The sequence below is a fragment of the Physcomitrium patens genome, chromosome 12 (assembly GCF_059467195.1).
Source record: "Physcomitrium patens ecotype Gransden chromosome 12, ASM5946719v1, whole genome shotgun sequence".
In the NCBI taxonomy this organism is placed as follows: Eukaryota; Viridiplantae; Streptophyta; class Bryopsida; order Funariales; family Funariaceae; genus Physcomitrium; species Physcomitrium patens.
This window is the reverse complement of record NC_143421.1, coordinates 13,853,944-13,872,229: the sequence shown is the minus strand read 5'-3', so window position 1 is coordinate 13,872,229 and position 18,286 is coordinate 13,853,944.

Genomic DNA, 18,286 nt, shown 5'->3' with positions numbered 1-18,286 from the left:
AATGAGTAAAAAAATAACATGTATTATTATATTTACATGTTATTTTTAATTATTTTATTATTAATTATATTTATATTTATATATAGATATATATTATTTTATTTACATATTTATTATTAAGTTATTATATTTTCAAATATTACATGGTATTTTATTTCATAATGAAGTTTGTTACAAAATAGAACAAATAGAAACTTTAGTATCCATGTTCAATTAAGATGAGCTAAAAGATGATACTTAAGTAATTTAAAAGTACTAATACAAGTATTTATCATGGACATATATATTTATTTCAATATTTACTTATATGATTAAGTAAAAATAGGTAAATATAAATTAATTTTATAAAGTCTTTTAGAGAAATTTTTTAGAAGCTTCATAGATGCAGTTTTGGATTTAGATGTATTTGTAGGATAGAAACTTGGTCAATAAGTTTACTACGTGTTAGTAGCTTGTAGAATAACTTAATTTTGTTTAAGAACTTGTAGAACAAGCTAATTATGTAGGACATACATAGATAACTTGCCTTGCTAGTTAAGACATGTGGCTAACAAAGTCAACACATGTTGGAGGTCCTATAGAATATCACCATATAGCTCTTAATTAGAGAGAATATATGGAGGCAAGAATGAAGCCTTCTCACTCTTGTTAATGCATTATTAGTCATTAGTCTTATTTCTAGACTTTTTAATCTTCTTGTTTTTGGCAGTAGCCATTCTAGTTTAATATTACATCATCTATTGTGTAACTTTTCAGTTCTTTTTAGTGACACAAGAGTACATTGAAGACTTTCTTTTTTTGAGATTCATATTTTTGATAATTTGATAAGAGTGTTAACATACTATTTTTATCTTGTTTTAGAAGTAAGTGGATTATCCCACTTCTATTGTTGTATTTTGAAGGTTACAAACTATTCACCTTTAAATAAAAAAAATTATTTTCTAATACTAATCTTTTCTTTAAAGAGAGTGGATCATTCTTCTTTGTGGAAATTTTTATTAGAGGTTACAGATTATCTTCTTCTAATTTAACTTTGTGAAATTATTTAAATTGACTATAGAAGGAAAGATTATATATGCTACTCTTAGCGGAAATAAAAATAGATTTGTAACTATTGTAGATCTTCATGAGCTTGTTAATATTGCAAAGGTAGAAATTTCAAGTATTTTTAATGTAAATTATAGAGATACTATATCTATACAAATAGAAAAAGTTCAAAGTCTGACATGAAGTTGTACAATTGAAAGAAGCAAGTAGATTGACCTTATAACGAAATCTAGGGAATTTTGCTTTTATAAGTATGACAGACATAAGAATTAATATACTTGAGAAGTTTGATAGAATAAGATCAAAATTTTTAGGATTTTTGCAATAAGTCAAGCTTTATCTGAGATTGCATGCTTTCCGAAATCCTAATGAATTTATTCAAGTCAGATTTATAGATGTACTTCTATTAAGAATTATTTTCTTTTAATTAATTCCTTTAATAAAAAAAATATTTGTAACTCCTTTATGATTTGAATACATTCCTAGAAGTATTTACGGCAACATTTGGAGAAATTGACCTAGAGAGAGTAGTATAGACTAAGATCTTATCTTCATGGCAAGGATCACGATCAACTACTATATATGTTGTTAAATTCCAAAACCTGGCTTAGGATGTAGATTAGAATGACAAAGCTCTTATCAATGAGTTTTGATATGAGTTGAAGAATAATGTCAAAGACTTGCTATTGACAATATCAAAGACAAAATCTTTTAAACAATTTATTATATGTAACAATCAATTATTTGAAAGACATCAAGAATAAAGATATGGCTAGAGAAGAATAAATCAAATAATGATGGGAGTTCCTAAGTTTTTAGAAACTTATTCATCAAGACCCAAATCAATGCAAATAAATACAATACATTTTAAACTCCTCACAGAAGAAAAAAAGAGTCGACAATGTCAAGAGGGCTCATGCTTATATTATGCAAAAGCTAAATATACTGCCCAACATTCTCCAAAGAAATAATATAATTATAAAATGAGAAGCACAATTGCCAAAGAAGACAATGTGTTGGAAAATGAGTTGCTCTAATTATAATAGGAATCGTGCAGCTAAAATTATGTACAACATCTAATGAAGGTCCTATTCTCTCTTTAGATTTCTTACTTTTTTTTTACAATAGAAGTCTGTTTAGGACCAAGAAATCACAAAGTCTTAACCTTGTTGGATTCAAGAGCCTGAGCTTATTTTATAGATGAAGACTTTGTCAAAAAACAAGATATATTTTTAGTTAAGAAAATCAAATCTATGCATGTAGAAGTAATAGATGGACATTTATTATCTTCAAGAGATATTGTAGATGAAACTACTCCAATAGAAGTAGCAACTAGTCATTACAATAATTTAATAAAATTATATATATATATATTTTTATATGATTTATATATGATTTATATATATATTTGTATATTTATAAATAAAATATTATATATTAAATCTTAATTTTTTAAAAAATCAAATACAATAAAATAAATATAAATATAAATTTATATATATATATATAAAATTATAATTTTTAATATAAAATGATTTATCTTTTATATATTCTTTAAGCTTCTTAGATTTATATGTTTGTTTTAATGAGCAATAAAATAACATTTATCTTTATATTTTCATATTATTTTTGAATATTTTATTACTAATCATATATCTATATGAATATATACTATTCTATTTATATTTATATTAGTAGTTTATTATATAATCAAATCTTACATCGTATTTTATTTGATGGTAAAATCTATTTCACAATAAAATAAGTAAAATCGTTAGTGTTAAAGCTTAATTAAGGTAAATAAAAGGATAACACTTTAGTAATTGTCATAGATATATACCTACTATAATTTTTACCTAAAAAACTTGATTAAGTAGAATTAAATAAAAATAGGTTAATTTCATAATATCTTCTAGAGAAGCTTCCTATAAACTTTTTGGATGGTATTTTGACTTTACATATATTTATACTTGATGGATAGGTTAGAAACTTGGTCATTTAGCTACACATGTGCCACATGTATTAGTAACTTACAGAACAAGCTAATTATGTGGAGTTGTCAAGGTGGAGAGAGTTTGTCTTAAGAAAGCATTAGACTTTTGGCTATCATTAAATACTCAATCAAGCCTCTTGATAAAAGAAACACTAAGTCTATATGTAAAATTGTCCTTATAGGAGCAATTACATCAATACATAAGCCTTAAGAACCAAAGATTTCAAAAAATGTGATAAAATATCATAAAAACTTGTATATCCTTAAGATAAATTCTTCTCAAACGTCAATAGGTCATATCTCACGATTGAATTGTCTAAAAAATTCCAAGTTTTATTTAAAGTATTGATGTATTTTAACAACTATCACAACAAATTTCAATTGTAAATTCATTACGGTGTCGTACTGTAAATGCTTACAGTATATAAAAATTAGTTAAAAAATATTATATGTTAATAAATCTAAATGTGTGTTAAAGTGATTAATAGATTAAATTAAAAAGAGTTGATAAAAAAAAAAAACTTTATTTTGTTTTCCTTACTTAGTTTGATTATAGTATATAAAAGTTATAGAACCTTAATGTTAAGTATGAAGCCTTGAGAGGAGATAGGGGCCTAAAGATGAAGATTTAAACTAATAGGAGGTTAATTGGGAGGGATGAAACCAAGGCATGGTTGGATGAAGGTAGAAATAAGGATCTTCATCCCCATTGGTCGAAATCCATGCCCAATGGACTTTTAGGAGGCTGTCTGCGACTTTGATAAGGGTTTCGGCGACTTCATAGAAGCCATTAGGAAATCAGAGGCAAGGGTCGTAAAGTTTAGGGTTTTATGCAATTTTTGTGCAAATTTTATAGGGTTTGGAGTTAAGGTGAATAAGTTATAGCCGTTTGAAGCTAAGGTGTCAATTTGAGACCTACTGTTACTCTTTTGAGTTTAAGAGGAGTCTTACGGAAGCTTTTGGAGATCGGAAGGTGCGGATGGAAGGGCAACTTTAAGACATACATCTTTTGCGAAGGAAATTTTGCATTTGGAGTTTATGTGAAGGAGTTATAGGGAGTTAAAGACAGCGCATTCAAATCAAAGGTAGTAAGTGAGCGGTTTTGTTCAAAGGAGTGTTAGGAGCCATAACTTGAGTTTTCAAATGAAATTTTGGCTCAAAATTTGAGAGAATGTAAAAATTTGTATTAAAAATCTATCTATATAAGTTTCGTGGCATTTGGACTTATGGTTTGTGAGATATGAAGAAAATTACGCGTGGGTATATAAAGATTAGGGTTTGAAGCGACTGTTAGGGTTTTGAAGATATCTCAAGATCCGCGACGAATTTGCAGTTGAAATTTGTTGTACAAATTAATAACAACATATCAGTACTTCATGTAAATTTTGATCTTGTTTGGACGGTTGGATCAAGAGTTATGAGGTGTTGAGGTTCGGGAGAATTTCCACACAAGGATATACAAGGTTTTAGAGTACTTCTACCATATTTTGGGTGTTGTTGGTTATTTAAGACTTAAGTATTTGGTGTAATTTTCCCAAAAGGAGAACTTATATATATAAAATTAGGGTTTTCTTATTTTAAGCTTGATTGAGCAATTAGTGATAGCCAAAAGCCTAGCGCTTTCTTGAAGCAAAACCTCTCTACCTCGACAACGGATCTTGTGATATTGCCAAAATTCTAAAAATAGCTTCAAATCCTTGCTTATATACTCATGTATGCAAATTTCTTTATATCTCATAAATTAACTATTCAAATATTATAAAATTTTGATATATAGTTTTTGAACTCAATTACACACAATTTTCAAAATTTTCAGCTAAAAAATCATTTAAATAGTCATGATATGGCTCTAACCATTAATTTCAATAAAAAAAGTTACATACTGCCTCTGAATTACATGTGCTATTTTCAATGTTCTTTTATTTCTTCATATAAACTTCAAATATAGAAATTCTTTTATAAAAGATATAGATTTTGAAATCATCCTTGTGGTTGCACCTTGCGATCTCCAAAAACTATCATAAAATTTTTTGTAACTTCAAAACACCAATAGTATATCTTTAACAACATCTTAATTTCAAACTATTGCAACTTCATCACCTTAATTCCAAATCGTCTAAAATTTACATACTAATTATAGTTCAAATCCTAAATCTTATAATTCTTACTTTTTATTCTTAAATGGTCCTTCTTAAGTTATAAGAAATCTTTTTATAAGTGCAAACAACTGGTTGAATGCCCATTGGACCTTGTCTTTGACCAATAGGGATAAAGATCTTTACCTTTTGCCTCCATCTGACCATACCTTGATTTCATCCTTCCCTATAAGCCTCCTAATAGTTTAGATTTTCATCCTTAGGCTCAGAAATGTATCAACTGCTTTTCAACATCTTATAAATGATATTTTTTGTGAATTTCTAGATGATTTTATTGTCTATTACTTATAAAATATTTTAATCTATTCTAAGAATATAAAAGAGCATAAAATTTATATTTGTCATATATTACAAAAACTTAGAAATGCACGACTGCACATCAAGTTGAAAAAGTGTGTATTCTATACTACTCAAATTAACTTCTTAGGATATATTATTTCTAACAAAAGACTTATCATGGATACAAAAAAGGTTCAAATTATTATAGATTGGAAGATTTTAAAAATAGTAAGAAATATACAATGCTTATTAGGCTTTGTTAATTACTATCAGATCTTTATTAAGATTTTTTTTCAAGTTGTGGCTCCTCTTACTTGTCTTATATGTAAAGACAAACTTGATTGGAGTAAAAAAATTGAAGCATCTTTTGAAGCCTTAAAGTCGGCATTTATTTTTGTACTAATCTTATATTACATCAACTTTTTTAAGATACTTTTATAGAAATAGCTGTATCAAATTTTGCTACGGAAGCTGTTTTGTCACAAATAGAAAAAGATAATAAGCTCCATCTAATAGCTTTCCATTCTAGAAAATTCTCAACAACCAAAATTAACTATGAGATCTACAACAAAGAACTTCTTACAATTATAGATTCTTTTTAAGATTGGTGTCATTATATAGAAGGTATTTTCAGTCGAATCACCATATATGAAAATTACAAGAATCTTAAATATTTCATATTAGTACGTATTTTGAATTATTGCCAAGCTTATTGGAGCATATTTTTGTTAAAATTTGAATTTAGTATCACTTATTACTAAAAAAATAATGAAGTTTGTTTGATGCACTTTTTAGACATTCTTATCTTATATCAAAAGAAAAAGATGCAACTTTTGATCAACAAAGGATAATTCTATTGAAGCCAAAATAATTTAGTCTTGAAGCAATGATATCAACATTGACTATTGATTCAACTTTTTTCAAAAATTGATAATCCTATAGATAAAGATTTTGCAAATCGATTGTCAGAGCTACATGCAATCATGAGGGTGCAATTAAAAGAAATTAAAGAACAACAAAAGATCAACTCGGATACCTATCAAAAGGATTAATCACAATTCAATGTGTGTAATAAAGTATGATTACATTGTTGTAATATGAAGACTACTTCTCTTTAAGACAAGTTATACTACTGCAAGCTTAAACCTTTTCTTATTTGTGAACAAATCAATCCAATTTTTTATTGATTGCATCTACCAAAGTCAATGAAAATCCATCTTATATTCCAGGTTTTTCATCTTGAATCATACAAGACTATGAACATACAAAGAAGAAGACAAGTCCTACTTCTTTCTATAAACATAGATAATAATGAAGAATTTGAAGTGGAAGAAGTTCTAGACTTAATGGAGCATCAAAATAAGTTGAGATATTTTGTCTATTTTCTTAGATTTGATATTAATAAATACACATAGGAGCCAACAAAAAATCTTGCAAATGCAACAAAGATGGTAGAGGTTTTTAATCAATGACATCCATCAAAATCAAGTTAAAGGATAACAAATCTTTTCTATAAAAGAAAAATAATTCAAGAAAGTTTTCATTCTATATTCTATCTTTGTGTGTAGTTTGTAAATAATTGTGATATTAAAGAGATAGAAAATCAATAGCTAATAGATTCAACTCAAAAGCCATTATATGCTGACTTATTGAATGAAACATTGTAATTATTATAGCCTTTAAGATGATGTTATAGAAATGAAGACCTTCAAGAATGACATTTTTTTTTTCAAATAGATGGCAAGATATAATACATTTGATATTACAACCTAGAAAAAGACTCTTAATGTTTGGTGATTTTATTAGAGATAGGTATGACTCTTGATAGTATTATAAATGTTTTGTTTCAAGGAAGTTATGAAGGTTTCAACCATGATCAAATTACATGATGGATTTTCTACCTTGATATGAGACATTATCAATGGCTGAGAGGACCTATCAACTACCTTCAAAGAGAACAAAGATCAGAGTATTTGACAAATATAATTTGCCACATCTTAGACTTCTTCAATATATGATCACCATTCTTTATGGAACTTGTCTCTAAAAGAGGTGATAATATCATGGATGTGTATCTACTAAAATTGTTATCAAGTTAATATAAATAGGTAGAATTACATAAAAGTAGATTAATTTCATAATACCTTCTAAAGAAGCTTCCTATAAGTTTTTTATATACTATTTTGACTTTATATAAATATATATATATATATATATATATATATATATATAGATATATATATTTATTTGATTGGTAGGTTACAAACTTGATCAATAAGCTATCTTTGTGCCACCTATGTTTGTAACTTATAAAACAAGTTAATTATGTAGTATCCTGTGAGTGGATTTTTTTCTCCTCACTTAAATTTGATTTAATTAGATCATAACTTATATCAGAGCCCAATACTAATTAATGTGGAGATGTAAATCATCTATAAGATAGGAAAACCGAAATGAGGTAATAATCAAGATTAATCCAATAACACAACAAGTTAGTTACACTTTTTTATGATTTAATTTTTAGCATTTGTAGTTTATTTAGTTAAGTGCCTTCCAAGACTTATTCTATCAAACTTAAACTCTGAAAATTATGAATTAAAAAAAATAAAATAAAAAAAATAAATACCATACTAGAGTGCTAGTTTAAGGCTTTCTTAGATAGTATTAATCATATAAATTGGAGTTCTATATAGGAAGTTATCTATGGATGAAGTTTTTATTACCAAACTTCATCTAGAATTAAAAATTCAGTAATAAAAAACCTTAAATATTTAAGTTAAGCACTAACATGATGTTAAGATTTTTTTTTAAGATAAAAGATGAAAGTTGGAAGATTAAAAAATAAAAAAATTAAAAAAAATTAAAAAAATAAAAATTTAAGTTAGAATTAATAATTAAAAGTTAAATGAAAGTTTAAAAGTAATAAAAGTAAAAGTCAAAGGTTAAAAATAAAAGTTTAAAGTTGAAGGTTAAAAATTAAAGTTAAAAGGTTAAGATTAAAAGAAATAGGAAAAAATTAAAAGATCAAATTTATATTTATTTATTTATTTATTTATATTTTATCCTTAAGGATAAAAATGGATGGAAAGATAAGAATTTAAGATTAATTTCTAAGTGAAATAAAAGTCCTTTGAAATTATTAAATCACATTAGTTGATGGTAATATGACGAATGAGTGATAATATAGCAATTTAGGTACTAAGGGATGTGATTAGAGGGTGATTAAGAAAAAAAAACTTACTTAGAGTATGTCAAGTTAAAGGCAACAGATTCCTTGTCATTCAAAAGTTTGGTAACAATTCCACACAACTTTTGTATACTTGAATTTTTTTGTGGTTGAGGTTGACGTAGAGTTGCTCCTATCTACCAAATTTCATAGTGATCCGAGGTCTGACATTCGAGATGTGTGTTTTCAAAGCAAGGCGACTTGAGCTGCCTAGGCAACAGACCCCCTTCTACTTAAAAATTCACTAATAATCAGTTAATAGTTTAAAATTGACAAATATAATTTATCTAAAACCACACTTGGTAGAGTTCCTTTTTCAAAAAATCCTAGTAAAAAAAAAGTAAGAAAGTACTAAGACACAATTTTTCAAAACTGGTTGTTTAACAGTGCCTAGGTAGTAGATCCATTCATATTTAAAAATTCATTAAAAATTTGATATAGATCGGAAAATAGTGATTTAAATTTTTTAATAAATTAAGATTTAGAGTGCATTCATTTCAAAAATCCATATCAAAGTTTAGTTAGAGATCACCGAGTTATAGATTTTTTTAAGCTAATACTCTTATACTGCCAAGGCAGTAGATCCTTGCCATCTTGAAAACTCACCAAAAATTCGTCACAACTTCAAATCAGGCGTGCCTTACATTGTTAAAAAGCTAAGGGCGAGTAGAATTTTCTTACAAAGTGTTATAGATAGAAAATAAAAAGAGATAGACTGAGTAAGTTAAATTTGAGGCCATATAAGTTTATAGAAGAAGATTTGCATTCATAAGATGGGAGAACATTTTGCCATGGCTTTGCCAGAAGTAGATGGAGAGAGAGAGAGAGAGGGATCTCAGTCACCCAAGCCCTCTTAACCAGGTGGGAGGAGGCCCAAAAATGGTGGACACATCTCCACCATCAAAATTGGAAAATCCCTAACCAAGATCAAGGGTCCTGAATAGCTCTCAGCCCAAACCCGATTTCAAGGCTGGAAATGCCTAGAATTCAAAAACTAACACCTTTTTGGTGAAACTAACACCACCAATGTCTCTAGAACATATTTTTACCCTAAGATCAACTATTTACAAGCCCAAATCTGAGTTCTAAAATATATGAATCAATTAATTTGCTAATTTAATTGTAAATTTCAACTACAATTCTAATTCTAACTAGCTTACTTAGAAATCAACAAGGGTTCTTGCCATCAAAGCCTTCATAATTACCATTCTTCAATTTAAACTTCCTTAAGTATGAACTCTTAGCAAATCCAAAACCTAATTGTAAATTGGCCTTGAATTTGTGATTTTTTCCAATTTTTTCTTTTTTTCAACTTCAAGTAGTGATTAAAATCACTATGAGAGGAAACTCCACCAAAAATTTATCTTGTCTCCATCTTTTTAAGATCATCATTAATTTAACAATTAGACTTTATATTTTTAATCCAATTAAATTATAAAATAAAATTTAAGCTTAAAAATCTTCAAAATTAATTAAGAAGATAGAGCAATTAGGTTTAAGGAACTTTCTAACCATAGTAAAATTAGAAATTAGCTTTTGGATTGAAAATTAAGATTGTAGATTAATTTAAGATATAATTTCTAAAAATTAGAAGAGAAATTCTACCAAAATTATAGTTTTATTACTAAAGAAAAGATTTAAAGTAATTCAAGAAAAAAAAATCATAAACCTTCTAAATTTATTAATTTTTCTTTTGAATTTAAAAATAATCAATCAATCTTCTAATTAGAAGTATCCATCTAATTAACAACCTAAAGATATGATCAAAGTCATAATTAACTAAAAAAACTAATTTAGATTTATTAATTAGTTATATTAGCATTAAAATTAGTAAAAATATGTTAAAAATTATAAAAAGAATTGTAACTAATCATTGAAGCTTTTAATTATGCTCATATATCCATATAAAAAACTTGCCTTTCCAGTCAAGATAAGTATCATGTAAAGTCAATAGATTTTTTGAAGTCCTATAGAATGTCTCCACAAAGATCTTAGATAGATAGTATATATAGAGAAAAAAGTGAAGCCTTCTTCATCCTTATCAATACCTTTCTTATTTTTAGTTTAGTTTCAAGAATCTCTAGTTTCCTTGTCTTTTAGCAATAGCCATTCTAGATTTATTTTTAATATAAATATTTTTTTTATTTTTATTTTTTTGAAAGAATCTCATTTATTTATTTTCTTTCATCAAATTCTTATCTTTAAAAATAATTCAAAAGTATCAATACAAGTACCTATATTTTACTATTGATTAAGAAGAAGGTATTATTTTTTGTACAAAAATAGTTTAACTTGATGACATGTTGATATCTAATCACTCTAGTGCATATCCAAAAATAAGTTGAAACTTAGTCACAAAGATATATAATCTAATACCTTATTTTGTTTCTATAGCTTTGAAGTCATCTTTTTCAATAGAAGCATTCTTCTATAGAATAAAAGATACAAGTAATACTAAAATTTATTCTACAATAGTAAGGATTTTGATGTATTTTTTATCTTTGACATGGAGCCTTTCTATTTAGGTTGTTTGTGATATGAGACAATGACTCATGTTAAGGAGTATTGTCATGATTTATTGGTAGATCCAAGCTATTAATTTGTTGATGATTTAATTATTTTTTTTTTGGGAGAAAATAATAATATTGAGTTGAATAAATATTGCAATGTCGATTCTTTAACCTTATTATTTAGATGTTGTTGTTTATATCAAATATTTATAATTGATTGTTAGATTTGCTAAAATGCTGATTGTTTTCTTCTTTGATTGTGATTTTTGGACAGAACAAGATTAATCCAGCTTGTGATTCTTCATTGTATCTATCAGTTTATACTTTAGATTTTTAACTTCCTATCATTTTATTAGATTTGATGGCCACACCATAATGTACTTCTTTTTTCAATGGTTGTCTTAAGGAGCAAATGTTGTCTCATTACAACAAGTATTATATTATTTGATGTAGATTTTATCTTAAGATCTTTGAATCTTGGTCAAATTATGAGCCAAAGATGAAAAGATTTTAAAAAATTAAATATAAATTTTTTAGGATTAAATTAGAAGTAGAAGAGTTTATATTGAATTAACTTAAGTGATTATGTTTATTACCTAGTTATGTTATGTATGTTAACTATGTTTTATCATGCCCTTAAAATTTCAATTAAAGAGGACCTAAGTGGTTTTATAAAAATATCTACTACTTGTTCTAGTATTGGAATATATTAGAGGCTAATTTTTCTTGATTGAATCATTTTTCTAATGAATTATAAGTGTGCTATTGTGTGTCTAGTTCATGGATTTATTCCAAGAATTGTAGCTATTTTGATGCTTCTAACATTATCACAATATATAACTACTAATTATTTTACTTCAATTTATAGGTCTTGAAGTAACATGGTAAGTCATGAGACTTCTTTAAATGCATTAGATAAGGTCTTGTATAATAAGACAAGGATAAGATGGTTGTATTATTTGCACATAAAAATATATAGTTGGAGTTGTTTTTGAGAAGCTTTTAGAATTGAGGTTAAAATAAAGGTTTATGTATAATGCACCAATTGGTGACAAGTCATCAGACCCTCACAAAAATTGATATAACTTCATATTTCAAAAATATTTCTATCTTTTTGCATTCTAAAAAAATTTCAACTTCATTAGTTCTATATTAGTAAGAACTACTAGTAGTGGCGACATCAAACTGCTCTTAGCTCTCACATTATGATAGCTTTCCTCTTTGTTCATAGCTCGCTTCACTCTTTCCATTGACATTATAGAATACTTGCTTCTCACTCCTTAGTCATACTAACACTACTTTTTTGCTTATTGCAATAAATCCTATACTCCAATAGGTATACTCCAAACAACAATGTTCAAAATGCTAAAGAAAACTTCTACTGTATGCTGCATTCTTAACCTTTTACTCAAGTTATGGATTAAGAATGACTAATCTTATTAACCAAAATTTCACTTCTGATTTTTTTGACTAATCGGTATTAGGACCCGCAACCAACGACTAGCCATCTTTAATACCCATCATATTTCCTATGAATATATGTAATCTATTATTAATATATAAACCCTCTTCCTTCCATTTTTTTTTTTTTTTTTTTTTTTTTTTAAACTTGTCTCAGATTTACGTATAATAAAGTCATAATTGGATACCTATAAAATATTCCAATTGAATTAAACCATTAAAAAAACCTTGCACTACACAATACGATCCATACCAATAGACTTGAATTTTTTTTAAAAAATTGTGAAATCGGCTATCATAGAGAAGTATTAGATCATTGGGCAGAAATGATTTGGGATATAATTTACTATCATAATGACTCTTACATTGATGCTATGTAGCTTCTATAGTCAAAAGATCTGAAGTTATAACTTTATCCAATTTTTCCAATTTTGCAAATTGAAATTGGAGAAATTCCTTGTTGCCAAAATGTTCATTCAACATAATTTTTAAACTCTAAACTTTCAATTCAATTGGTAACATTATCTCTTGCTTTGTACATCAATTAGAATAGTGTGGAATTGGTAGTAATTTTATACACAGTACGATAAGCTCACAAAGTGATAAACAATTTAATATCTCAATCCGTTCCCGTACTAGATACTGACTTAGTTAAATTTTGCATAGAATACTATAGAATAGATAAATAAACTTTGTGGTAAGTTACTGGTTGGTTATTGACAACCTTGAGAATTAAACTGATGGTTAGGCAGTTTAGTTGATAACAGTAGGTTGTTAGTGCAATAAATGGTTAAGAATTCAAAGGATCATAATCTTTGGAATCCGCTGGCCGACGAATCATCTTTTAGTAGGATAAATAGGTTGAGGAAAGGTAAGCGGAGAGTTAGAGTGAGAGTCGTATGTTGAGAGCCAAACTGAGAATTGTAAGCTGAGAGCCAAACTGAGAGTCATAAGCCAAGAGCCAAATTGAGAGTCGTAAGTTGGGGTAAGCTTGGTGCTACCTCTTTGTTTTCTTTATTATTTGCTTATGAAGAATTGTGATTGAAAGAAGCATTGTTAAATTGATAATCATAGAATGGATTATGAGTTGAATTAAAATGGAAGTAGTAAGCCTTGGTATTTTTTAGTTTAATAATTGATTTCAGATAGCCAGAGTACAATCAATTGTGACACTAACAGACCCAATTCATATAACCAGTCTTTTCCCGTGTTCAAACCCACCTCTATTAGTTCAATTACTTTGGTCTATTGTAGATTAAACATAACGAGAACAACATTTTGGCACCACTGCCGAGGAAATGATAATAATATGAAATATTAAAAATTGATTGTATGGAAGATGGAATTATATGTTGAATGAGAATGTGAGAAGAACCAATTTTAGGGTTACAAATATATTAGTTATAATTCAAGGCAATGTTGATTTTGCCGAGAAGAATGAAAGATTATGAGTGATAATTATAGAGGAGAGGATTTTCAAAGAATTAATCGACAAACAAAAGAAAGACAAGAGTGATTATGCATAAGAAATCTCCTACGGGAACGACAAAAAAGAATTGCAGGTCCAAGAAAAACCAAAGGAAGAAAAATTCAGATTCAAATAGTAAGAAGATCAGTGATAACACCAATGGCCGTGGCAGTGCTAGAAGTACCAATTGTAGTATAAATGGGAGTAGTATGAGACCGCACCACAAACATGGTACTATTACCTATTTTTAGTGGTTGGTCGGGCACTGATCCCGATCACCATATATCTCAATTCTTGATAGCCTGCGTGGCTAATAATGATAGAACTGAAGATATTTGGTTGAGATAGTTGTCAACAACTTTAAAAGATACAACTTTTGAATGGTATATTTGGCAACCATTGGATAGATTTCTCAATTGGGAGGCCTTGAGGAACGCCTTTCTAATCCATTTTAGACCAATTAGATTTAAAGATTGGCTTTGAGAAAGTTTTATGAATAGTAGGATATTTATGAGGCAATGAATAGAGTCCTATTATGGCTGGGTCATAGATATACTTCGTAAATGGGAAAATATTCAAATGCCAGATGCATTTATATTGTCGATATTAATCAATGATTTGAATCTACCAGAATTAAAAATGTTTATAAAAGAGGCTCGATCAGCTACTGTAGAAGCATCATTGGTACGAACAAAAGTATGGAAAGAATGTCATTATGACCAATTATTAATAATAGAGGCCACGATGATTCTAAGTTCAAGAAGCCAACAAATACAACCAAGAAATGTGTCGATGGATAATTATCTACAAATGGCAGCCTCTAATGTGAAGATTGTTATGTTGTAACAACCAATTAATACTACACCACTTCAAGCAATAGCGCCAATAATGATAACACCTTAGTTTACATTGCCAATCTATCAACAACCAGAGTTGTTCACAAATGCAACTGTTAAAGATCCAAATGAAGCCTTGTTATTAAATCTAACAAAGAAAATGGAAGAATTGGCCATAAATTTGGCTAAAGATAAGGAGAAACGACATAAGCCTTCTAATATGAGACTTAATGTATGGTGTAATAATTATAAGGGACAAGACCATTTTGATACAAAATATCCATCACTGAGACAAACGGGTGTTCAATGTACATTTTGCGGAAAAAAGCACCCTACCCAAAACTGCTGGTATTTACAAAGGCAACAACAATTCAATAATCAGACCATGATCCCACCAACTCAGTGAAAAGTCAATCAAGTTCAAATGGAAAATATGTATGGATAGAATGGAAATCAATCTAATTGACAAAATCGAACATTCAATAACTTTCAAAGTTTCAATTTTAATCAGTGGTGTGCATCAAACCCTCAGAACTATGGGAAGGAATAGCAGAGGTATCAACAATATGTTCCATCGACGTCATCAAATCAAATATCCTCCGTACAAATGGGACAACTAAGATCATTTTTTAACCCTACATGGAATAAATCTAGTAGGTACATATGGGTAGAAACACCTAATATGTCGGATGGGGGTGCAAGAAGACCACTTCGTTGTTTCTATAGCAGACAGATTGGTCATTATGCCAGTGAATGTCCCAATCCCAGAGCCAGTGCCAATTATGCACCAATATGTGTAAATTGCAATCAGTCGGGACATACTTATCTGCAATATAATGCTTCGTTCAATTTCAATAATCAAAATCAGTAGATCCAAAGCCAAGAAAAAATGGAGGAGATAAATCAAGGTCCTCAAGATTCACCAGTTCATCAGATAGAAGTAGTCCAAGCTGTCCATACAAGAAGTCAGCAAAAGTGAAAAGGATCAATTCAACATTTGGATGATCGTGAAGTGAAGGGCCAATTGGATCGAATTACGAGGCCATCCAATTTAGGTCCAGACATAGGCCCCTTACTCAGTATAAGACCTGAATTAGTTGTGCACCCTAATGAGGTACTGATTATTGAGGCTTCGGTTGCGTGTCAAGCTATTTTGTTCTCTACACAGTTTCGGGAATCGTCCTTTCTGTTGAAAGATCCTCTCAAAGATGTAAATTCTAAGGAACCAATATCAACCCAATTGAAAGAACAATCTTATCCCTTGAAAGAACCAATTTTACAGGCTCCATCAAATTTAGTTCCAGTAGCTCTACCAATTTCCAATATAGAGAAAACTAATTTACCGGTGTCGGTGTTTAGGACTGGGAAGGAGAAACAGACATTCAGAATTACCACTAATACAAAATCATATGATATTCTAAAAGATTTCGGTACCATATAGCCCACGATCTCTATGAAGCAACTATTGGTGGTAGCACCTGAGTACCGAACTATCTTGAATTCTTCATTAATTTGTTGCAAATCTAGAAATAAAAAAATCCAAGAAGTAAGTTTGAATCTCAATCCGGGTGCACCTACGATTGATGTCTCAATTGATGGAGTGTTATTATCGGGAGTACAAGTAGACGGAGGATCTAGTGTAAATCTTATGAATGCCGCTACAATGGAGGAGTTGGGTTTGAATCACTTATTGCCTATTAGAGTAGTTTTGAGAATGACTGACTTTATTCGAGTTAAACCTATAGGTATTTTATGAAGTATTGATACAATATTTGCAGAGTTTACCTAAAAAATTGATTATATTATTTTTTGATTGCAAAGATCTATATTTTCATACTCAATTTTATTGGGGCGATCGTGGTTATATAAAGCTAAAGCTCAGAATGACTGGGACTATGGTACATTGACAATTGAGAAAGGTAATGATAAAATTGTGCTTCAAATATACTCTGTCCAATATCATAGAAAAACTCAAGTTGCTAGTTTAGAATTTATGTCGGATTATGAAGATGAGTCTACAAAAGTAGAAATTAGTACACTCGACCTAATTTATGCTGATACAAGGCAAGTTATTGAGCACACTAGAATGAAATACCAATGCAAGGATTCGAGAGAGTACTTAATTCTTTTAGATGTAATTGACGATTCTGATCATATGATTGCATATTGGATGAATAGACAGGATGTTAATCACGTTAGTGCTATGGAACTGGAGTTGAAAAGTTCTAATTTGGCAGATTTTATGAAAGTTTCAAGAATTGAACAAAATATTATTCTAGAGACTCCTGAAATTCTATGACGTTAATCAATTAATTTAGGTACAGAGGAGGCTCTCCAAATCATTTAGATTTATGACAATACAAAAGATAAGGAGAAAGAAATTTGGGTGGATTACTTTTTAACATATAAAACTGCTTTTGCATAGTCGTATGTGGATTTGAAAGGAATTCCAATTGAAGTTTGTGAGCATCGAATTATATTGGAGGAGAACGCTACACCAGTATGCCAAAGATAACATTGACTTAATCCAAAATACTCACTTATGGTAAAAGAAGAACTAGATAAACTCTTAGAGGTTAGATTTATCTATCCAGTTCCTTTCAGTGAATGAGTTTCACCAATTGTTATGGTATCAAAAAAGAATGAAAAAATTTGTATTTGTCAAGTTTTTTAAAAATTAAATGTAGCTACCAAGAAGGATTATTTTCTTTTATCATTCATGGATAGTATATTGAATGCCATTGTCAGACATGAAATTCATTTCTTGATGGATTCTCTGATTATAATCAAGTTAACATTGCAAAATAAGACCAGTTAAAAACTACTTTTACTATGGATTGAGGGGCCTTTGCCTATAAGGTTATGCCATTTGGGCTTTGTAATGCACCAACTACATTTCAAAGGGTAATGATGCAAGAGTTCGATGATTATCTATGAATTTCAATGGAAATATTTCTAGATGATTTTTGTACATTTAATATGAGAGTCATGTATTTAGAATGCCTAAGTAAATGTTTGAATCAATGTGCCAAATATGGAATTTCTTTAAATTCGGAAAAATACCAATTTAGTGTATCTTCTAGTAAATTATTGGGTCATATAATTTTGATGGCAGACATTGCTACAGATTCAAATAAAATAAAGATTATAATAGAATTAAAGCAATTAGACACTGTTACAGGTGTTCGAGTATTTGTCGGCCATGTCAATTATTATTGGCGATTTATCTATCTATTTGTAGTTATATGCCTTCCCTTAACAAATCTCTTGAAGAAACCACCAACTGATGGGATCAGTCCATTTTGGACAA